The 22,939-nt window shown below is 43.8% G+C and overlaps 2 long non-coding RNA genes across 2 annotated transcripts in view; one reads left to right on the top strand and one right to left on the bottom strand.

Annotated features, from left to right (window-relative positions):
* Window positions 1-11,090: 11,090 nt before the first annotated feature.
* Window positions 11,091-18,777, bottom strand: LOC121015433 (uncharacterized). Its single transcript, XR_005783831.1, has 3 exons — window positions 18,614-18,777; window positions 18,045-18,162; window positions 11,091-12,361 (listed from the first exon to the last, which is right to left on the bottom strand). It is a non-coding gene; the product is annotated as an uncharacterized LOC121015433 (long non-coding RNA).
* A 118-nt stretch (window positions 18,778-18,895) lies between these two features.
* LOC121015440 (uncharacterized) overlaps window positions 18,896-22,939 on the top strand; it is a 30,661-nt gene continuing 26,617 nt past the window's right edge. Inside the window, exons 1-2 of the long non-coding RNA XR_005783832.1 lie at window positions 18,896-19,034; window positions 20,946-21,071. This is a non-coding gene — a long non-coding RNA (uncharacterized LOC121015440). The remainder of the gene's footprint in view (window positions 19,035-20,945; window positions 21,072-22,939) is intronic.

Below are 22,939 nucleotides of genomic sequence, written 5' to 3'. Positions count from 1 at the left end.
GCTTTTGATGTTAGAGACTCCTAACTCCTATTGCCTGGCCTTTCTGGCTTCCTTCTGTCTGATTTCACCCCATGTTAATCCACCCCTGCCGTTCATACCTCAGACCATCCACTCTAGCCAGGCCTGACTTCTTGAGGCTTCCCACTCAGCAGAAAACAGATTTTGTCTCCTGTGTTCTCCGTCTCATTCTCTTGCAATGCCTGAATGCTCCTCTCTATCAAATCCTACCATCCTTCTTAAGGTTTATTTATTTTTGAGAGAGAGAGGCAAAGAGAGAGAGAGAGACAGACAGAAAGACAGTGAATCCCAAACAGGTTCCATGCTGTCAGTGCAGAGCCTGACGTGGGGCTCAAACTTAAGAACTGTGAGATCATGACCTGAGTCGAAATCAAGAGTCAGATGCCCAACTGACTGAGCCACCGAGGTGTGCCAAATCCTACAGTTCTTCTTATCTTTGTGGAACCTTCCTTGCCTTCTCAGACTTCAATGGAGTATAATCACAAAGAGGCTGTATGTCTCTTTCGTTTAAGCTTCCCATGCTCAGGTGGGTCCCTATTTCCCCCTCCTTTAGAGACATTTCATGCAGATTGCATTGTTTTCTGGATCCCTTTCAACTATTAGACTAGCCTCGATTTTGAAAATGAGGTTTATTTTCAAGTATTAGAAGTCCAGTCCAGTCTAATGTAAACCTTCAGTCTCACCTTCAACTCGGAGTTACCCTAAGTTCAGGGTTGTGCAGTTGAGAAAGAGGGGTTGATTCTCTATTTTCCTTCCCTCTACCTCATTCCCTTGGGGGCTCTTTCAGGATTCAGGTTGGTATTGGTCAGATTAGAGGAAGAGGGGCAAAAAAATAAATCTGACATCAAGAGTCCCTACAGGCTAATATAGAGAGGCCACACAGGGCAGTCCTTTCTAGCAGAGACTATCATCCATTCTCTGCTGGGGTGCATTTTGGGCTACTTTGAAGAACCTACTCTCTCTAATCACATAAACCTCATCCATCCATCTTCTTGCTCTGCTCTACCCACTCTGGCCTTCTTTCCACATCTCGGTGTTGACATGTTCCTTCCTGCCTCAGAGCTTTTGCAGTTTCATCCCTCCAGCTGGGAGCCTCCCTCCCTAACCCCTCGACCAGGTAACTCCTAGTCATCTTTCAAATCTCAGCTCAAGCATCAATTCTCTGGACAAGCCTAACTTGAACTCAGCTCAGGGAAGCCTCCAATCAGGCACTCCCACAGCCATTAATGAAGTCATTGATTATGTACATAGTTGTTTAACATCTGTCTTTCCCACTTGAATGTGGATTCCAAGAGGGCTTGATAAACAGACATTTGTAAGAATACGTGGATTTTCCCAATAAGCTCACAGGCACTATGACGTGCCAAGCAGATAGTAGGTATTCAATAAATACTTGTGGCACTGACATGAAAAGGAAGGCAGGAGCCATCCCTGTTAATCCCTGGATTAGTTATATGACTTAGCACATAGTAGGATTTCAGTAAATTTCTGTTAACCCAAGTGTTTTGAACAACCTGTTCAGAGTTAACCTAAATAATGGAGAATTGGCTGAAGTGCATTTCTGACCTGACCTATGTCTTATGGGTGTTTCTGAATGTCATTCAAAGAATTGCTGTGTTATCTTTGGTAAGCCAGCCCACTCCTCCGCGGACTTCATATTCCAAGGTTCAGGAGGAATATGTAGCAAAGGGACATGGATAATGTGGTCATAGATCCACAGAGTAACGAGTTCTCATAATTTGTCCCTCAGTTCCCTTCAGTACACTTGTATCTCTGTCAGCCTAACCAATCCAATCCTTGGTTCCCCAAGCAGGGTCCACCATATGTGCCTTCAACCTGACTTGCATGAAGACTTGTTTTATTAGTCACAATTAGTTGCAGGTGCAAAGACTGAGGGCACAACTAACTGTAGCTGGAATCACCTCCTCACATGCGAAATAAAACACTTGCACACTCAGAATTAGGTTCAAGTGGCTAATTGCACCCGGAAGTAGGTAATTGCAGGTGCAATTAGCTGCAAGTGCAGTTTTTCACCCGAGACTAATTGCTCCCAAAGTAAGGAGATAGGGATTGAAAATTCAGCACCGAATGGATGTGTGGTTATTGCAACCACCTGTGATTTTAATAGTTCCCCCCCCCCCAGCCACCCCCCGACTTACAGTATGGTGGCCTCCCTTTGGTCTTTATGAACAGTTAGGTTGCTAAAATGTTTTGTATATCTTTCTGCAGGATTCTTTTTTCAAGTTGGGTTTTCATTCCCTTGCAAAGTACCTCTTCTTGAAGAGTTCTGGAATCCCCAGCTTTTTAAAGGACACATATTTCTCTACAGTGTCTCTTCACCTAAAGCCCCATCAGAAATAAGAAATGGTCAATAAGTTGGACCGCTTAGTGGGTGCTAACTTCCAATTAATTTTTGAACACAGTTTCTTGAGGATTGTCATTTGAACATGATGGATGAAAAATTTCTTCACCTCAAGTGAGGAAGAGATGGGCTCTCCAACAAACTACCCAGAAAAGCGTCTTTACTAGCAGGTTCATTCTGACATATTTTTTTCCTAATAGCTTTTCTCCAATACCAGTATAGGATTCCACTCAAGAAAACAAAAACCACCATAGTGTGTTAAAGTAATTATAAAATTAAAGCATAATTGGAAAAAAACAATGAATTTTAATTTAAATTTCATTCAATAAAACTAACCAAGGAAACCAAAACTGTTAATACCAGTCCAGAAAGTCTTTTGATCATATGAACATTATTGAGGGAAGGAGTTGATGACCATAGTTGTTTTGACAGAGAGAATTTAATAAAGGCACTTAGTTATATTGGTATTAGCAGGCTGAAGTGGCAAAAAAAGGAACCCTGAGGTATCTCAGAGATAACTGCAGGAAGCACCTACCACCAAAAGGACTGGGGAAACAGAGGCAAGGGGCTGGGTTGTTAGCACCTAGAAGCTTGAAGAAGCTTCTAGAGCAACTGTAGAGCTGTCACATAGACCTCGGGTGGAGAGAAGCTGCCTGATGGCTTACTACCTCAGCAGCTTAGAGGGGGTACCACACAACTGAGAGCCAGAGCTCCAAGGAGAGGGCACTGTCCAGCAGTTCCTGGTGCCTTCGGCACTTAGGGGAGAGAGCCTGCAGAGTGGGACCCAGAGCCCTGAGTAGGGCTGCCACCTAGCTAGTACCACACTTGTGAAATGACAGCACGTGTTCGTAATGGGGGAGATGCCTTCAGGGTGTACCCCAGAGCCTGGGGCTTGTGGTCTTGGGTCAGATCAAACCTGGATGCAACATGTCTTTATATAAGATTAGGAAGTGACAGGGGTGCCCGGGTGGCTCATTTGGTTAAGCGTCTGACTCAGTTTCGGCTCAGGTCATGATCTCATGGTTGGTAAGTTTGAGCTCTGTATTGGACTCTGTGCTGACAGCATGGAGCCTGCTTGGGATTCTCTCTCTCTCTGTCACTCTCTCTCTCTCAATCCCTCTCTCTCTGCTCCTCCCCTGCTCTCTCTCTCTCTCTCTCAAAATAAATAAATAAACTTAAAAAAAGTTTTTAAAAAAAGATGGGGAAGTGGCAGCTGCAGAAAAGAATTTCTGGAGAAGGCATGTAGGAGGCGAAGTTGAGCCTGTGTAGGGTGTGTGCTTTCATGTGTGTCTTTTTTCTTTGTCCAGCATTTTTCTTTGCATGGCTTTATTCATTTTATCATGAAGCAGATTGCACGGGGAGGGGGGAGGGAGGGAAGGAAAGAGGGAGAGAAAATATGACTGTCATAATGAATACAAGCCAGCAGTGGCCTTAAGATGGTGATCTTAGTAGGTGCCTCCAGCCAGCCCTGCCCAGGTGTCTGTAGCAGATTCCGTGTCCTCACATTCACCTGGCTGATCCATAGCCCCTCTTCCTTCTTGCTGCCAGAGTTCAGGGCTGCCTGAAGTCCACCTCCTGACTTGTGCGGAGTGCTGACTCCTCCACATCCCTGCTTAGTCATTCCGAGGTGGGAAGGGATCCCACCAGCTAAGCTGGTGGCAGCCTCAGCCGAATGCCAAATCTGACTGGGCTGTCGACCCCTTTGAACTCCCTCTGGCTGCGGAATCTGCTATTGTTTAGATCCTGTGGTGTGCAGAGACTAGTGACAAAGCCTGGTGGTGAGGAGAGAACGGGAGAGAGATGGCAGCCCAGGGGGAATGGAGCGGGGGTGGGGGGTGGGGTGGGAGGACTTTGACTTGGCCTGGGCAGCGCTCGGAGGGTCCAGGGTGCTCTCTGCTGCAGGAAGGTGATGTTTACTTGGCTACAGGGCCAGCTCCCAATGGACTGCTTCAGCTAAGCATTTCCTTTTGGCAAGGGGAGCAAATGTCCCTTTGCCCTTATCACCCTGCTTGGTGGCAACTTAGGCTTTTCAAGAGGGGACATAAATATTAGGGGAAGTTGGGTCACCTACCAGCCATTTAAACCAAGAAAAATAAATCTTTGCTTCTCAGGATAACAAAACCACACGAAGGAAAGTGCTGGATACAGAAAAAGTAACAGCTTTTAAAAATCTGACTAACCTACAACAGTCACTAAAGCATTTGATGGTGTTTTTTCCCACCCCTCCCCTTTGTAGATAGTTTATTGTTCATTCATTCATTCAATCCTTAAGTGTAAGTTGAGTGCCTACTGTTGCCAGTGCCTTGAGATAGGACCCCCAGCAAGGTAGATAAAACATCCTAACCCCGGGGACCTTACATTCTATGGGGAGGAGGGTCAGCTATCTCTTACATAAAATTTCTTACCATGTTTTCATTTGTCAATCAATCCTCATGAGCACTTTCCTTATTATTATATCATCTTTGTGCCCTTATCCTGATAATTGCTTGCTTTTCCAATTGAATGAGTCAATTTATTTGACCAGCTCACTACAGTCGGGGATGAGCTCTCTTTCCAATTTTCACAGTTTTAAATAATGTGATGAATGTATTTGTGTGGGCGATTAAAAACACTTTTTTCTGTATTTTGGATGTTTTCCTCCTTGGCCATATCTCACAGTACCAGGCAGGACTCTTGGTTACAAGCAACAGAGCCCAAATCTGGTAAACATAAGCAGAAAAGGAATGTATCAGAAGGCTCTCCATCCAGTAGCTTATAGGATAGATGGGAGGCTGGAGAACCAAGCTCAGAAAAGCAGCAGGAATGAAGGGTTGGGGCACCAAGAGTACAGCCCAAGTCCCCTCCCAGAACAGTGTGCTAGGAGGCTGCAGTCCCATTCCTCCTGGACACAGCTTCAGTGCCATGGTCTCTTGACTCTACCCACATCAGGAAGAATCTTTATCTTCCGCAGACCTCTTTCTCACCCCCTCCCTCAAGATTCCGAGTTTAGGATGTGAGCTTGGGCCTGGCCTGGCAGATCACCTGCCTGCCTCTCTGTTTCTTACGAGTGAGAGGAGGGAATCCCACATCCTTCCTCGGCTGTCCTAGTAGGAGGTGGGTTTCTGACACTCCCCCCATCCTCCAGGAGGGGTGGATTCTGGATAGGAAAAAGAAAAAGTATCCACTACAAACACATTCCCTTATTTATTCTATGTGTTTATTATAGGTGTGGGGGGAGATGGTCAGGGAGGGACATAATTAAAAGACCATTCAATTTTGCCTGCCTGTGGAGGGCATAAATACTGCCCAGTAGTGTTGGGATATGAGCCGGGGTGTTGGGCCCCTGCACCAACCCTGAGGCACTTAGCACTCGGGCCTGGATAACATGGGTCAAGTTTACCCTGATAACCGCCGTGTATGGGTAAGAAAACCGGGGCTTGAAATGGATCTGTGGCTTCTACGAGATCACACAAGACAGGAAATGTGAGCCTTGAGTCTAGGTCTTCTGAAACCCACGAAGGTTACTTGACTCGTACTGCTTCCTAGCGCTGGGCTGGTGGCTGGTTATAAGGCGTGCCTGGAGCAATCTAGGCAAAGGCACTTTCAACAAAGGGGCCTTTGTAACAAGCCTTTCTTTGTTTAGCCACCAGACTGTTCCCTGGAGTAATTAAGGCCTGTAGTTCTTAGATATAAGGCTGGCTGACATTACTTGACATAATACAGCAATCTGAGCTTAGATGCCAGTGCAGCGTTTGAAATGCATGAGCCAGGGCAGACCTCCTCCCAAACACCTGGGCGCTAGCCACGTGGCTGGATGGCCCTGCCTCTCTTGCCAGCTCTAATGGTAAAACAACACCCTCTGGTTCTACGGGCAGGGGTGCTAGTGGCATGCAGCCTCTCTTGCTGTGGCGGTATCTCCAGCACCTGCAGATGGACGTCTGGCCTGCTGCTGCCCAGAGGAGAAAGGTCATAATCTTCCATGCATCCATGCGCACAGGCGATGCCTGCCTGCATCTTTTCTTGCCAGTGCACAGGGGCCTTCTGGGGTGGTAACTGCTGTCCTCTGTCCTGAGAGATAGTCTCCCCTTAATTCCCATGGGGTCTTGGGAGCATGCATTAATATCAGCTTGTACTGTCATCTTTCCTCCTCCGTGAGCCTTCACCTTTGTGTTAAAAGTCCCTCATCTAAGGGCAGAAACACAAGCTTGCCTCTCCCTGGAGCTAGGAAATCAGCCTTTCATCAGACTTGTACCGCTGGGGACCATGAGGGTCACCGGACAGAAGTTCCATCTCTGCCCTCAGAGCACTTTCGATATCTCGGAGGGTGGTGACAATTTGGAGGGGAAGAGAGAGAAGGTGCTTTCTTGAAAGACAGTGCCTGGGTCGTGGCCTTGACCGATGGCCGTGCCTCTGCTGGAGGCCTTTGCTTTCCCTGACCCCCCAGAACACACTGGTGTACAGATCGTCTGCCTGGCAAATCAAGTCAGGCTTTTAGCTAGAAGTGGAACTTTGGCATTGGTAGAGTTAACATTTATAGATTCAGCTATTTGTGTGTGCCCTTAAGGGCTCATGACATGAAGTGATTTTTAATCACGCTGAAGCACACATTTCCGTTACATGCGGGTGGGTGAGTCACTTCACTACTGAGAATCTGGCATCAGTGTTTCAACAGAGCTTGGGGCTCTCCAGCCCTCCTCACCAAAGGCAATCTGTGAGGGGAACTTTATGCGTTAGCAATATTTGGGGATTTGGAGAGTTGTGAGGTTCTCTGGCTGAGTCCCCTGGCCGAGGTGGTGAAGGCCCTGGTGTCTCAGGCTCACCCTTCACCACTTCCGCTTATGCCGCACGTCCCTTCTGAACCCTCAAGCTTGGGAGCAGGCTCTTGCAGGCTCGCTGCACCTGCTCACCTCAGGACAGGGGCAGTGGCACGGGCAGGGCGAGCAGACCTCCTGGCTGCTGCGTGTGGTGTGGGACTGCAGTGTCTGCTGAGAATTTAAAGCCAATAATAAAATCGACTGTAAGTCAGTCTGCTTTTTATTATCCCCATGCCGGCAATTCTAAACAATGTCAGTGATAAAATACTCCTTCCCCAAAATCTTTTCTTGGTCCACGTTCTAAACAATTGCTGTAGCGACTGTTGAATTTTAATTATATACAGTCATAGAAGTGTGTGTGTGTGTGTATATGCTTCAAATTAGCATATTTTATTACTTGTCTTTTAATAAATATTATATCCCACCTGAAAGTTAATCAGAAGAACTCCCAAGAAGAATAGTCCAGGATGGTTCGAGCTGGCTTGAGGCATAGCTTGTGTCTCCAGCCCCCCCAGTACTAGGTATTCCTATATTTAGATGACAGGTAAACAATGATAGCACAGTGATTGCAAAGCCAAGAAACAAAGCCTGAGTTAATTCAGTTCTGTCCTTGCACATGACCACTTGGTGTTTTGGGGTTTAAGATTTCGTAAATGCAAATTGTTTCATACACGACATATTTGATTTTGAATAGCATTTTCAAAATTGAAGTTTATTCTAAGGGATTGTTTTAAAACAATGTTTAATAAATAATGAGAATAATAGTAATTACTGATTATTACAGGATTATCGCTGAAAACAATTTTGTCACCTGGAGGAGGGCATTAAAAAACATGATCCGCTTTGGGTGTCAGGCACGTGAGATCTGCCACTGCCTGTGCCAATTCAGACAAGGGAAATCACTCTAGTTAGTTGAAACAGGAGGGCATAAATAATCAGGTATTCAGTGGCCTACAAACGCTTTGAAGGGCTAGGGAAGCAGGCTGGAGTCAGAGCCCCTAGAAACAATTTCAGCTCCAAGAATTACTGTGTATTCTGGCGGGAAGGCTGTACTCCCACCTTCCCACAGCCTCTGCCGTGACCTGGGCCAGCCAAGTCAAGACTCCGTACCTTAGGGTGCCCCGGTGGCTCAGTCAGTTAAGTGTCTGACTTAGGCTCAGGTCATGATCTCAGGGTTCATGGGTTTAAAGCCCACATCAGGCTCTGTGCTGACAGCTCAGAGCCTGGAGCCTGCTTTGGATTCTGTGCCTCCCTTTCTCTCTGCCTCTCCCCTGCTTGCACTGTCTCTCTCTCTCTTTCAAAAATAAATAAACATTAAAAAAAAAAAACAAAAAACCTCCATGCCTTGCCTCTCACCCCACCTAACTGAGCTCTAAATAGAAGTCTTGTGCCAGTGCATCTAATTGGCAGAACCTAATCCTACCTGGACGTCTACCTGCAGAGAAGGACAGGGAACTTTGTTTTTTGTTTTCCGGTGTCTCCAGTATGGGATGGTGCCCTGGAGAAGCTCGGAATGGAGGTTGAAGAAGCCAGTGAACAGCATTCTCCACACTGGCCCAGCCAGGTATCTCCATATCACCTTCCTTTGGTCTCTGGAGGGGTAAGGAAAGCCAGATTCTATCCAATGCTGACTTCTGGAAATAACGGCTGTCTCTGCAGTCAAGTGTTTGCAGGGCAGCCATTTTTGTGCTGGTCCCCTCTCCTTTCCTCCGAGGGTATCTTTCCTCCCCCTCTTCCTGGGCTCCTCCTCCTGGTGGGGAACATTGTGCGGTGCTCTCCAAATCTTTTTTTCACCAACTCCCTCACATCTTTTGGGGAAGAGTGGCCCCCAAACACCCCCAGCTCTCCAAGAAGCCACCTACTCACGTACATGTGTTTTCATCATCATTGTTCTTTTACAGTAACTTTTTTTTCAGGGATTCTTATTACACATTTGCAGATTAATTGCAACCCTTGTCCTCAAGGAGTATTTGCTACCATTCTCGTAACATTAAAAATACTCTAATTTGCATCTGCACTTGGGCCCTGAAACCTCAGCTATCCTGTACCTTGGGTGCCTTTGAGTGATGCTGGGACCAAGGAGTAGGCTCTGTGACAATCACCTGGAGGGTGACATTGCAGAGGGTGGCAGGATGTGACCTTGGCATGGAAGCGGCAGATAAGGTTTGAACCCAGTAGCCATCCTGCAAGCTTGGAAGTAGAACCTGCTGGACAGTCACAAACACTATGTGAAACTCTGCTCACGAGGCCGGGAGGGAAGAGCCTATGGCAGTCTGCAGCCAAAGAGGCTGGATTTCTTTGTTGCAGCTTTTATGACTGTGTGGCTAAAGACCATTACCTCTCTGGGAAGGGATGTTACTTATAGTGATGGAGGTTCTTCTTTTTGGCCAATTGGGACTGGGCAAGGAGCTGGCACAGAGAGAAGTAGGAAGCAGGATTTGTGGCATCTGGGGTATTTTCCTCTGGAAATATTGCCTTTGAGACAGCGTGAGTTGTTAGCATGGGAGGCTGACTCCTTTCTCTACTCCCCCTCACCCACAGCCGCCACCAGGATGCTCAGAAACGTGTCCACAGCCCTAAGCCCCAGCACTGAGTAGAACTGAGGAAAGGAAGTGCGTCCAGCATGTCTTTTTTCTTCCACTTCCCAGTGACCCCCACAGGTTCACACCAGTCTTCTGAAGCCTTTTCCTCTTCCATCCCTGCTGCTTGCTAGTGGCCGGAACCTCGTTTTACTTCTGATAATGGGGTCAGAGAGTTTGACCCATAACCGTCACCTCCACTGAATATAGGAAGTCTCACTTCCTTATTTATTTTTTAATAGTTTACTTTTTAAGTAAAAATTATGTATATTTAAGGTGTACAACATGATGATTTGATATATATATGCATAGTGAAATAATTACTACAGTTGTTATGGAACATGGGTTTTTTCCCCAGAATTCCATGTCCTCTTCAAAGTATGCCTTCCCAATGTTTTATGAGGACATGACATACCACATATTCAGTTTTATGTATATAACATGTCTCTATTCAGTTCATGTAATACTTATTTGTATACATGTACATGTACAATGCTTGTGTGTATGTATATTTGTGCGAATGTGTATGCTTGAAAATAAGATAGCAGCTTACTAGCTCACCGCACAGTCCAGAATGACAAGGCATCTTGCCGATGCCTCCAACCAAGTAAGAAGTCTTTCCAGAAATGGGCATGGTCAAGATCAGGCTCTTCTTGAAAGATACAGCTAATTCTAACCGGCACATTAAGATTCTAAAGTTAAGAGCACATTGTGAAATGTGAATCGATGTGACATTGTCAAACAAAATGACCTGTGGGCTTGGGAAGTTGGCATTTGTAGGAGGAGGCCAAAGTGTGCATCTTAATCTTGATTTCCTTTGGGAATATTTCCTCCATTGTGTTCCTGACTCTGATTGTGTTCTTGTGCAATCAAAATAGCTCTAATCTCCTGGACAACTAACTAACTAACTAACTAACTAACTAACTAACTAAACTAACTTCCTCCCTTCCTCCCTTCCTCCCTTCGTCCCTTCGTCCCTTTCTCCCCTCCTCCCTTCCTTCCTCCCTTCCTTCCTTCCTTCCTTCCTTCCTTCCTTCTCTTCCTTCCTTCCCTCCCACCCTCCCTTCCTCTTCCCTCCCTTCCTTCCTCCCTTCCTTCCTTCTTTCCTTCCTTCCTTCCATTCCCTCTTTCTCTTTCCCTCTTTCTCTTTCTTTCTTTCTTTCTTTCTTTCTTTCTTTCTTTCTTTCTTCTTTTTCTTTCTTTCTTTCTTTCTTTCCAGGAGAAATTGTTTTGTTTTGGTTTCTGATCAGCAACAACTGTTTGGTTTTTAAGATCTAAGTCTACATGTGTGCACAAAATCCCAGCCCAGTAGGAAAAGGAAGGAATTTAAAGTCCTGCTTGGTGTGTAAATTATTTAATGCACAAGGACCTCAAGTGTTCAACCAGAAAACCAAAGTTCAGCATTCAGAATTCGACCTGAAAATGGCATGAACAATCCAATAGGTAAGCACAGATTTCTTCTTTATAGCCATAATCTCAGGATATTATGAAGCTTTTAGCCTTAAGAAAATTTCAGTCAGGATTTGTATTTAACATCAAGTTTATCTTTCCCTTGATTTTAAATGTATAGTAGGGACGGGGTAAGCTGCATAATAACAGAGGTTCTGAATTCTAATATAAGGCTTGTCACCTTATCTCTTCTTCTCTGTCAATACATCATTTGGCTAGTTCCCTATTGCATACTGTAACAGCTGTTTTTGGGGATCTTGAGCCAAAGCATACTGTTTAGAGTATCCATCCATCTCCATCTCTGGACTTCACTCAGGCCCTCCCCAAACTCTCTTTCAATTTCTCGGGCTATACACTCCAGTGAAGTGCAAACAAACAGATCATTTTCTTGATGGTGATAAGGCAGTAATAGACTTTACCTCATTGCCTAGTGCCCTTCAGATATGCTTTCTACAAAACTCCTCAGCAGAACAAATATAGTTACTGAATCTGGTTACTGGTACACAATGAAATAATAGCTAAATAACATAGTCACATGGTTATAATATAGTTAAATCATGCGGCAAGTTGCACACGATAAAAAATGTGGTCAGGCAGGGGAATGAAATTAAGGGTTAGAGGTAAAAGAGAGTGTGTATCTTTAGATGTGATCTGAAATGAAAAGCAGACACCCTGGAAAGGACATAGAAAGATGTCACCAGATGATGCCTGAGGAAGTGACTCGTCTTGTTAAGTAAGGCAAGACTTGGTAAGGATGTTGAGAAGGGCATGTTCAACTGGCTATATATATTATCTTATGTATCCTTTCCTTTCCCCTTCCAGAGCAGGTGTCCTATTTTAGTCCTTATTACCTCTTTCCTGGTCTTTACAATTGTTAAATAGCTGATCTTCCAGTTCTCTTCTGATTTATCCCACAAAGCATTGCCGAATCAATTGTCTTTTAACACCACTCTGGTTATATCATTCTTCGGTCTCACATCCTCCAGAGCTGCTTATTACTCGCTGAAGTAGAGCGGGTACCAATTTCTTAGCCTGGTATTCAAAGCTTTGACATATTCTTTCTTCTAGGCCTGCTATCCAAAGTGTGTACCAGCACGTCAGCATCCTCTGGGAACTTAGAGAGGCAGCATCTCAGGTCCTACCTCAGAGTTAGTAGGAATCTGCATTTTAAAAAGATTCTTAGGTGATTCACATGCACAGAACATTTGAGGAGCATTGCCCTACCTAGCCAAAACAAAATACCCACAAATATACTCCCTACTTTCCTATTTTGGGTTTTTGCATATGGAATTACCTCCATGTTTACTCCACCTTTGCCTGTCCTTTTACAGGATCCTTTTATGATCATCTCAAATGTAACCTCTTCCATGGAAACTTTCCTAGTTATCCCATGGACTAGGCAGATCAGCCTTTAGAATGCTTGCCAAGCCTTTTACTAATTAAACTGTCCTTGCTGAAGGGGAAGCTTTATTTGTACCCCCTCACTGGGTGCTTTTGGCCATAGAGAATTGGCCTATGGTTGGGTAATGAGCATAGATTGGTGCATCTAGTGGCTGGCCAATAAACCCAGAGTATGGCCACATGAAATCTGAGTAGAGGCAACTAAGTTCCCTCTCTGCTTTTTAGAAATTCAAATAAGACAGTTAGCAGTGCTTGCTAAAACTAAACACCAGGAGATAGAGTCAAGGTCGTGAGCAGTCATGTGCAAACCATAGTTATGGGGAAATAAAAACTTTGAGTAAGCCAAGTCAGTAGAGATAGGAGGACAGACCAGACCAGCAGACATGGTAGAGATGCCCTCAGACAAAGAGATAGAATAATGAGTACCCAGGCCTGTCTAAGTTCTTGACGACTTTTCCATGCAAGGTCTTGGGTTTTTAAAATAACACCTAACCCTCATGACTTGAGAAAACCTGCATAAATCTCTGTTCCTTGCAAATGAAATAGGCACTTTGAATCCTCCCAAATGGAGCTGTTGGCTCCATCCTTAGACTGCTCTTTAAGACTGTATATCTCACTCTTGTTGGCTGTTTCCCAGCCTTGCATTATAACACCCATGGTTCTTTATAAACATCAGCTATTAGCAACTTGTGATAAGATTGTGTCCTTCTCATTTTTGAGCATCTAGCAAGATGCATGCTAATAGTAGTGGTAGGATTGCCTCAAACTGAATTCCATGGAAGCAAAACATTACAGTGAAGAGATCAGGGAAGGAAGGTGATAGGATCTATTATTAATAAGGGAAACTGAACTAAAGAGTGGCCAGCGTTTACTTGAGGCCTTTGGTGCATTGTACCAACCAAGCCAAAGAGCCACGAGCCGATGTGTATTTTTAATACAAGCTGTTCAGTGTCATGGTAGCAAAATTAGTAATTCCCATCTCTTAGGAACCTGATCTCAGCTAACACTATTTTATCAGTAAAATAATTTCTTGTAGTGAGTTGAATGTAACAAACACATGTTTCCAGCTGGTCAGCAATCTTCCTTCTTAACCTTTCATCTACTCCAGGCTGTTCCTACAGATTACAGGACAAATGATATTTGGAGAATGATGGGTCCCAGCATATTGAAGGAGGCAGCTTCATTGCTTATATGTAGACGGTTGTCTCCCACTGAGGGTCAGTGTGGGTCTGTTATGTTTGTGCATTATGGTATATGCAAGAGAGCTATGCACACAGAGAAATGGTTCTGTGTGTGAATGTATGTGTGTGTGCACGCGCGTGCGCACACGTGTTTCTGTTAGTGTGGAAGCTCAAGTTGAATTTGAAAAGCATCATTATCATTGTTTGGAAGGAGGGCAGAGAGGGGGCCCTAATTTTACAAGTAGATGGGGATTTCTTTTCCCTTTCTCAGCTCCCTCTAGGAGAACATCATGCTCCAAATCCGGAGGTTTCATCTGCTTTTAACCTGGAAGCTTCTTCTTTTATGGCTTTGTGACTCACAGGGCCCGGGTGGTGGTTGCTTTTTCTGTGTATAGAACTATAATCCTTCTCAATTATCAAAGACATAAATTACTATTATTTCCTTACCAGATCGAACATCTCCCTTAAATATGTGAAAGAAAAATTGTTGGTTGTCTGGTGAATTTTCCTCTTGGAAAAACTGCCTATTCTTAATCTACAAGTTCAATGAAAGTTCAAAAGTTTATCAGTGCAAACTCTATATTCTAATAATTCATCACCCAGCTTCTACATCCACATTAAAAGACTCTAGGCTGAGGTGTTTTGTCTTCTCTCCCATGTAAAAGTAATCAAACAGCACATTTCCCGGGCATATCGTGAATACCTATTGATCATAATCAGAGCACAGATGGTTTGAGAGAGCTTGGCTGCCATACAGGCCCTCGTGTCAATCACAGGGACAAATTGATTTTGACTACCCAGCCACAATTCTCCTGCCTTAGCAGAATTCCATTCAGGGCTTCTGTTTGGAGAATTTTGAGCAGACAGCATTTCTGAAGGAGTGTCATAGTCCAACGTTATTGTAGAGGTAAACTTGATTACTGAGACAATGGTTATTTTAATGTACTTCATACTTACCTTTACCACAGGAAGGTCAATACCCTTCTCCAGTGTTGAAAGAGCTCTTATCAACTTAAACTTTATCCTGGATTTTGTCTGCTAATTAGGGAAAAGGAATATCCTGATTTGCATTTTTCTATGACAGTATGAAGTACCATTAATACTTTTCTGCAACTGGGATTTGTTTTCCTACTCAGTTTTTTAATTAATAATTTCTATTGACAAAATTAAAGAGCCAATGCTTATACTATCAATCTTTCCCTTATGGTGTAGGTATGTGTACTGGAGAATAATCTGGGAGGAGAGGGCTGATACTCCCAATACTATTATAAGCATTAACATCCTCTATGAGAGCCAGGGAAGAAAGGCCCTTCTTCGATACTATCCATTACTGTCCATTACTTTGCTGCTTCATACATCAAGGCTGCCAGGGCAAATTCAATAGGCAATGGGTCTGCCTCCGTCAGGGAAGGGTTTGGGATATGCATGAATGGCTTGGGGACCAAGCTCTTCTGTCCTTATCCCAGTTCCCAGCTCTGGGCTGGCCTCTTTTCCACATGATTCTCCTTACTTGTTACTTAGCCTTCTTACACTTTTTCTCTTGACTGGCTCCCCACCTGTGCCCTTACTGATCGTAGGGGCAGACTTCATAGGTGACTGTGCTTTTATGTTACTTTCTTATTAAACATCTGAACTGTTCTCCAGCCATACTTGATTGAACGAAGAGTAGCTATTTAACTCAAAGGGAGCCAATCCATAGACTAGTCTAAACTAACCAGAGACCCTCCAAATTCAATTTCATAGATTAAACAGTCTGTAATCAGATAATGTTGGTTGGTTGGAATCAAAGGCCATGCAGGCCTGGAGCAGCCATTTTTGGTTTTGTGTTCTCTGTTGAGTCAGCAGGGAAAGCTCGACTGTGAAGACAAGCAAGAGATCAAAGCTGGCACAGAGATGAGAGACCTCAGACCACCACCAGGGACAGATAGGGTAATCCGGGCTCTCAGGTTTGTAGTGACCGACCTAGAAAATTTCTTGTGGCCCACCATCCCTCTCTCTTGTCCTGGGATGCTCTTATGCTTGCCTGAGGTGCTGAATAGTCCTTAAAGTGGCTTGAATGAGTTTCTGTTCTTCACAACCAGAAAGTATCTGTTGGAGAGATACTTGAGTTCTGTTCTGCCCTGACCAGAAAGTATCCTGTTGGAGAGATTCAAGTGGGGAATTTCAATTTGCTTCGCTCATCTAGTCCCAATACCTGGGAACTCTAGAAAATCATGGTGCTCTCTTTTGTTTAGATGCATGTCATTCCACAAGAGAGGATATGCCAGGACGAAAAGGTGATATTATTTGAATGTTCAAATCTCTTACCTACAAACCCCTCTATACTCATTCTCTGCCTCTTGCTCTGACAATTGCTCCTGCTCTCTGGCATTGACCATTTATTTAAATCATTCTGCTTTATTTATTACTTTCTGTGGTAAAGTTGGCTACAGATTTGTTGTAATTCTTCCCATTGAAAGATAAAGTCTAGGGGCTCCTGGGTGGCTCAGTCGGTTGAGTGTCTGACTTGGGCTCAGCTCATGATCTTACGGTTGACGAGTTCGAGCCCCGCGTCGGGCTCTGTGCTGACAGCTCAGAGCCTGGAGCCTGCTTCCAATTCTGTGTCTCCCTCTCTCTCTGCCTCTCCCCTACTCATGCCCTGTCTTTCTTTGTCTCAAAAATAATAAAGATAAACATTAAAAAAAGAATAGAAAGATGAAGTCCAATCCCATTCCCTTCAATATGAACTGCTTTTGTGACCTGCTTGATCAATAGAATGTGGTAGAAGTGATGTCTGGATGTTCCAAGGTTAGGTCATAAGAAACCTTGGAACTTCTGGCTGTGCCCCTGGGAATACTCTCTTGGAACCCTGAGCTACTGTTGTAAGAAATCCTATTACCCTAAGGATTGTCATGCTGTGAGGAGCCCAAGTTGAAGTGAGGGAGATGGTAGGGAGAGAGGCAGGCCAAGGACTAAAAGTGCCAAACCTAAGAGTGCAGAAGCCATCTTGAAGATGGACCATCTAGCCCCAGCGGACACCATGTAGATCAGATATAAACCAGGCAGCAGAGCTCTTCATGAATTATTGAGACACAACTATTATAAGCAAAATAGAAGGTTTGTTTTAGACTACTAAATTTTGGGATAGTTTGTTGCACAGCAACGGATAACCAGAATATTCTAAGTCATCTCAGGGCTACTTCAGCCTCCTCGTCTTTCGTTGCATGATTCTCTAGCCCAAGGACACCTTCTTCCATCCCCTCCACCTCTGTTTTAGATATCAGGACAAGTATCTCCCTCTCTGAGGGAGTATATTTAGCCAAGGCCACCCTTGGAACCTTTTGCTTATGCAGTCCTGTGTGCCTCTTTGGTACGATTTTGCTGTCATGTCCTAACTTCCCAAGGGCAGAGTCTATTCCTTTTTTTCTTTTTTCTTTTTTTTCTTGTCTTGCCCCTCAGCAAGGGATTCAGCATATGTTAAGGCTCCTAAATGTTCTCATCTTGAGATGCAGTAGCCCTACTCACCTTAAACCAAATTTATATTGGTACTAATCAAAGGTTTGTCTTCAATTACACATTTCTGATTAGGCATTTCAATTTAGAGGTGCTTCCTATTTTTTATTCTCAAATTATGTGTAGAATGTAACTTTTGGGGTGGTTGGGAGAAAACTGCAAGGAGCACAGAAGGAAGTCCCATGTAGCATAAATAATGAACAGAATCAAGTGACACCCTCTGAGTTTGTCTGCTTATCAACAATGCCTGGATCATTTATGGGAGGTCAGGGTCAAATTCTGTTTATAGTTGTGTTCTAGCCAGGGTGAGTGAGTGGTTTTTAACCACATCACCTCTTTCTAAAACCCGTTTTGTTTGGACTTCTCCCAGCCCACCTCAATGAACTTTCACATGTTCCCAGGGCATTTTTTTTTTCATTTCCATGTACCTTTTGGTTTCCCCTTCACATGCAGCATTCTTTTCTGCAGTGTTCAGAAAACTCATTAGCGTCCAACCTCCTCAATTAGGCAGAGTAAACACTTATTACTCCGAACTGGCCCCCTACTGCAGGAGAGATGGATAGAATTCAAGCAAAATGTTGGCCTAGTACCCAAGGATTTGATCACGACGTTTACTTCTCTTCAAATTCAGGTCACATCTTCCTGTAGTTTTCTATATAAGTAATTAAGCTCTTATCTCCAATTTTCAAAGAATCACTGTTTCCTTTGCTACATGTATCCATTTCCTCTTTAATTCATGGTGTGTACTTATCTATTATTGTATGCATACCATTCATTTGTGGCATTATCTGCTGTTAGATTTTCCCATTTTTCTTAATCTGACAATCACAGAATCAGCAACATGATAGCAGGCGAACCAAATTGAGAGGCAGAGATCTTTTTTAATGCTGCAAAAGAAAAAGAAAGGGCACATTTTAAATGTTCTGCTTCTTAAAGAATTCTATTTAAAAAAAAAACTGTGAAGTTATTGCACTTCTCCCTGGGAATCGCGACTGTATAAATTCTAACTTTTCCCAGTGTTCAGGCACATGGGATCCAGGGAAACATTAGCCACGTTCTATTCATGTTCATAGGTCGTGACTAAGATAAATAGATTTTCAAGAAACACTGATGTGGGTGTACTTCAAGTGGGAGGAATTTCATGTTCCAGTCTCCCTGCTGAACACCTAGAATATTAGAGACTTGGGAAGTTTGTGCTTGACTCCTTTTCAGAGAGAACGTGACTGAGGTCACAGCGTGGTAAATCTCTGACACGACAGTGCGAGGGAACAGGCATCGGAACAGAGGGGAGCAAAACAAGCCGAAGTGAAAAGTTCAAATGCATGATGGTATTCTTACAAGCGAGGCAGCTGAGGGTTATTAAAGAACAGCTTTCATAGAGGAGGTGGCTGATCATCCTCGTTTCAGACAGGAACGCTCTTGTGCTTTCTCTTCTCTCTGTTGTCAGTTATAATCCTGCACGTACGCGTGCACTCACACACACGCGCGCGCACACTGCGTATTTATACTCAATGTTCAATCTGTTGAAAAGTATTTACTCTTCTTCATCAGAATGCTGAATTGTGACATACATCTTCAGTTCCTTAGCAACAAACTGTCATGTCACCCTTGTGAAATCCTGGTCAGCTGAGAGGGAGGGGAACGCTGAATTGTGATGGAGAAAATCCTTATTTTAATCACAAATGTGTATAAGAACTGGAAAGACAATATGAAAAGGCAGGTCAAGGAAGCTGCGTTTGAACAAGTGTTTTTGATTAAGGTTTGTGTCGGCCCAGAAGTCCCCTTTAAGTTCCTTTTTATTGAATAATTTCCCTTTGATCCTTGAGTAACTAAAAGAAAACCCAGTGCTTGACATTAACGTGGGACCAGAACCCTGTTGTAGGATTCCTTTGCCTGACTGCTGTCAGGGGCTCCACCGGACAGGAGCCTCAGCCAGCAGGGTGTGAGCACACTCCTTTCTACAGCAGGCACTCCCCATCCCGTCTCCCCCTCGAAGCTTTTCCTTTCCCAGCTCCCCTGGGGGGCGGGGTGTGCAGGACACTGGGCTGCAGCCATCATTCTGTGTGTGCCTATTTCTTTGCTTGTCTTTGACTTCAAAGAGGCTTGACAGTAGGCACTGATGACGATGTAAGAAGCTGCTGATTAGCTCAGGAAATGGACCCTGGCAAAAGGGCAGAGGGACCAGACATTGGGAATGTTGATAATTCAATCTCATCTTCTTTCTTGTTCCATCTGTTAGGAGTGATGTAAAAATAATTTCTAGAGGCAAACAAATCATTGAACGACACTAAAATTGGAGCAAACGGGAGCAAAATTAGAAGGAAACACTGCAGAATTCTTGAAAGAGGGAGAGAGAGAGAGAGAGAGAGAGACCCAAGAAAGCAAAGATTATTTAAACAACTCTGAGCAGGTTTTAAAAAACCGTATCTCTGCAATTTACCCGAATTCCCAGTTTCCATATTTAAATGTCTGATCAGTCATTCAGTTCCAATACAGACATGATGTTTGAAGGCCACTTTGTGATGGTTTTACCCTGGTTCAGATTATTTGCAATCCGGAGGGAAAATGTGCATTCTGTGCGAAAGCAAATAGAAAACATATCTGAGCACAAATCAAAAGAATGATTACCACACTCTACGCTCTGTACCCATTACTGGGTCCCCAAGGCTCTCGTTCTGTTTGTCTTGGCGCTTTTTCTTTAGCTGCCTTTGGTTGGACAGGGTGGGAACAACAGCCACCAGCACCACCCACAAAACCCTGAGCAGAGAATGAGGGCAGCGGAAATGGACAGCCTGGAAAGATGTGACATCTTTCAGGGGCTTGTGCTCCACACTTCGCTGTTGGGGGAGCCGCCTGGGGAGAACTCCCAGGGCTCCCATGGAGGTCTTTGCTGACTATGTGTCAGGAAGCGCCTGACCATTGGCAGAAAGGGCAGCCCTGCTCTCATTTTGATCTCTAGCGAGCTCTTTCTCAGTGGATAATGAAAAATGACATTTGCACAAAGTGGAGAGAAAGAGCATTGTTTCTATAACACATTACGCTTTGCACTGCTCAGGAGACAACATTTCATATCCTATAAAAAGAATTATCTATATAACTTACTGTGTGTGGCAGAAAAGTTGCAGTGTGTCTTTAAAAGAGCTGTCTTCGCACGACAAGAAACACTTTGTCTCTCCCACTCCCCTGGCCCCGGCAGAATAGCCTGTGTTTATAAGCAAATCCACTCAACCCCTTAATGATGACCTAGAGTAAACATCTGACATACACTAGCTTTCAAGCTCTCCTGTGTTTAGGCATGAATTGTTCATTTCTATGCCTTTTGTATTCAGTCTGAAGGAAAGACAAATGATACAAGGGATGATTTACATTATCAATGGAGGCAGAGGTTATGCCTGTGTTTATCTGATCCTCTGTTATCGTATAACAACCGGTGGGATAACCAGCCTGGTACACAATGACCATTTAGCTTCAGCCACCCACCCACCTACCTCATTTCCAGGTTGACTTTAATTTTACAATATATTAAAAGGACGGGCCCTGGAATTGCTACACTCCTTTGGTTCAGGCGGGCCTGTAGGGAAAGGATGGGGCTCTCATTTAGTGTCAAGCTTCCTCTCCATCAAGCCTGCCAGGGTATTGCAACTGGGACGTTTCTCTGTAATTACCCTAGGAAGATTGGTACTCAACTTTGTAAGGATGCCATGGGTGCCCTTCTCAGCAGAGCACTAGAGATTTGAAACAAATCACCTGAACAGGGGAAAGGACTACAAGGAGTGTGCATGAGCCTGAGGAAAAGGTAAGCTCATTTTTCTTCTGAATAAGTTTATAAGAACAATTAAGTCATCTTATGAACCATCAGTCTGACCAGGAAGAGAACTTCATGAAATCAACCATAGGCAACCAGGACAACCTGAATGTGATGTCTGAATATGATGCCCCAAGACTTATAAGTCACTGAGGATCCCCTGTGGAATGAACTACTAATTCTCATGTAGTAGGAATTCATCTCTGAAAGAAGAAATGTTTCTTGGCTGCCCAGGGTGCGTCTGGTCCTGGATGTGTCAGTCATCCAAGTTGCCTTAACCTCCACTGCAGACAATCCCTGTGGAACCCAGAGAGACAGATGGTGGTCAAGGCAGTAATGCTACAAGAGAAGCCAGTGGAGTTGGAGCAGGGATGGGGGTAGAAGATATGATGGCCCCATATATGAGGTCCCGAATTCTCTCTGAATGAGCTCAAAGAACGTGGGAAAAGTTTCAGTCTGGATCAGATGGAAGAAACACACTCTACCTGCTTGTTCTGACCAACCACAACTGTAACCTGCACAGAATAGATGAAGACTCTGAAAACTAAATAATAGCAAGTAGATTGGGGAAGAAGACCAGAAATTGGAGTACCATGGAAATCGTGGTGAGTTTACCATTTTTTCCCTCTGATTGCCCCCATCCTGAAGTCAATGCAGCCGGAAAACCAGAAGTGGCCTCCAGGGAACTGGCTGGGGAGAGCTCCAGGACAGCTCAAGGACTGGGGAAAGAGAGTCCTAATTCTCAGAGTGCAAAAAACCATCATTTCTTTTTTCTTTTCTCTGTTCCTCACACCCCAGTCCCCAAGCAATCCCTTAATGGCAGCAATGGGAGCAAAGGAAGCAATAAAGAGCAGAAATCAATGAAACTGAAAACAGAAAAACAATGGAGAAAATTGTAAAAAGCCAAAAGTTGGTTCTTTGCAAATATCATTAAATTTGATAGGCTTCTAGCAAGATCAAAGAGAGAGAGAGAGAGAGAGAGAGAGAGAGAGAGAGAGAGAGAGAGAAGACATGAATTGTCAGTACGAAGAATGAAGGAAGATATTGTATAAATCCTACAGACAATAAAAAAAGATCATGAGGGAATACTACAAACAACTCTATGCACATAAATTCAACAACTTTGAAGAACTGTGTCATTTTCCTTGAAAAGCCCAAACCACCAAAACTCACCAAGATAAAATAGATAACCTGAATAGTTCTAGAGCTATTAAAGACACAGGATTTTGTGGTTTAAAATCTTCTGAAGAAGAAATCTCCAGGCTCACTGGTTATTTCTCTCAAACATTTAAAGAAATTAGACCAGTTCTATACAGTCTCTTCCAGAAAATGAAAGAGGATAGAATCCTTTCCAACTTAACTTAGGAGGCCAACATTAACCTGATACCAAATAGATCCTATCATTTCATTGATTTCTGTTCTCATTTTTATTACTCTCTTTTTTCTGCTTGCTTTAGGTGTATTTTGGTTCTCTTTTTCTGCTTCTTTAAGATGGAAGCTCAGATTATTGATTTGAATACGTTCTTCTTTTGTAGCATTATTCTAAGCATTTAATAATGCCACAAATTTCTCTCTAAACACTGCTTTAATCCGTATCTCACAAAGATGATACAAAAAAAGAAGGCTGCAGATCAATGTCCCTCATGAAGAGACACAAAAACTCTTAGCAAGTCCAATCCAACAATATATATTATAAAAGAATATTTTACCATGATCAAGTGCAATTCACCATTATTAACAGTCTAAAGTTAAACACACTCTTACCACCATCCAGCAATCCCTGGGTATTTACCCTAGAGAGATGTAAATTATGTTCCTGCAAAAACCTATTCATGAATGTTTGTAGCATCGTTCTTCAT

The sequence above is a fragment of the Herpailurus yagouaroundi genome, unplaced genomic scaffold (assembly GCF_014898765.1).
Source record: "Herpailurus yagouaroundi ecotype Mexico unplaced genomic scaffold, PumYag 29, whole genome shotgun sequence".
Classification (NCBI taxonomy): Eukaryota; Metazoa; Chordata; class Mammalia; order Carnivora; family Felidae; genus Herpailurus; species Herpailurus yagouaroundi.
The sequence above is the reverse complement of the archived record's forward strand: the minus strand, read 5'-3'. Positions and strand labels throughout refer to the sequence as shown.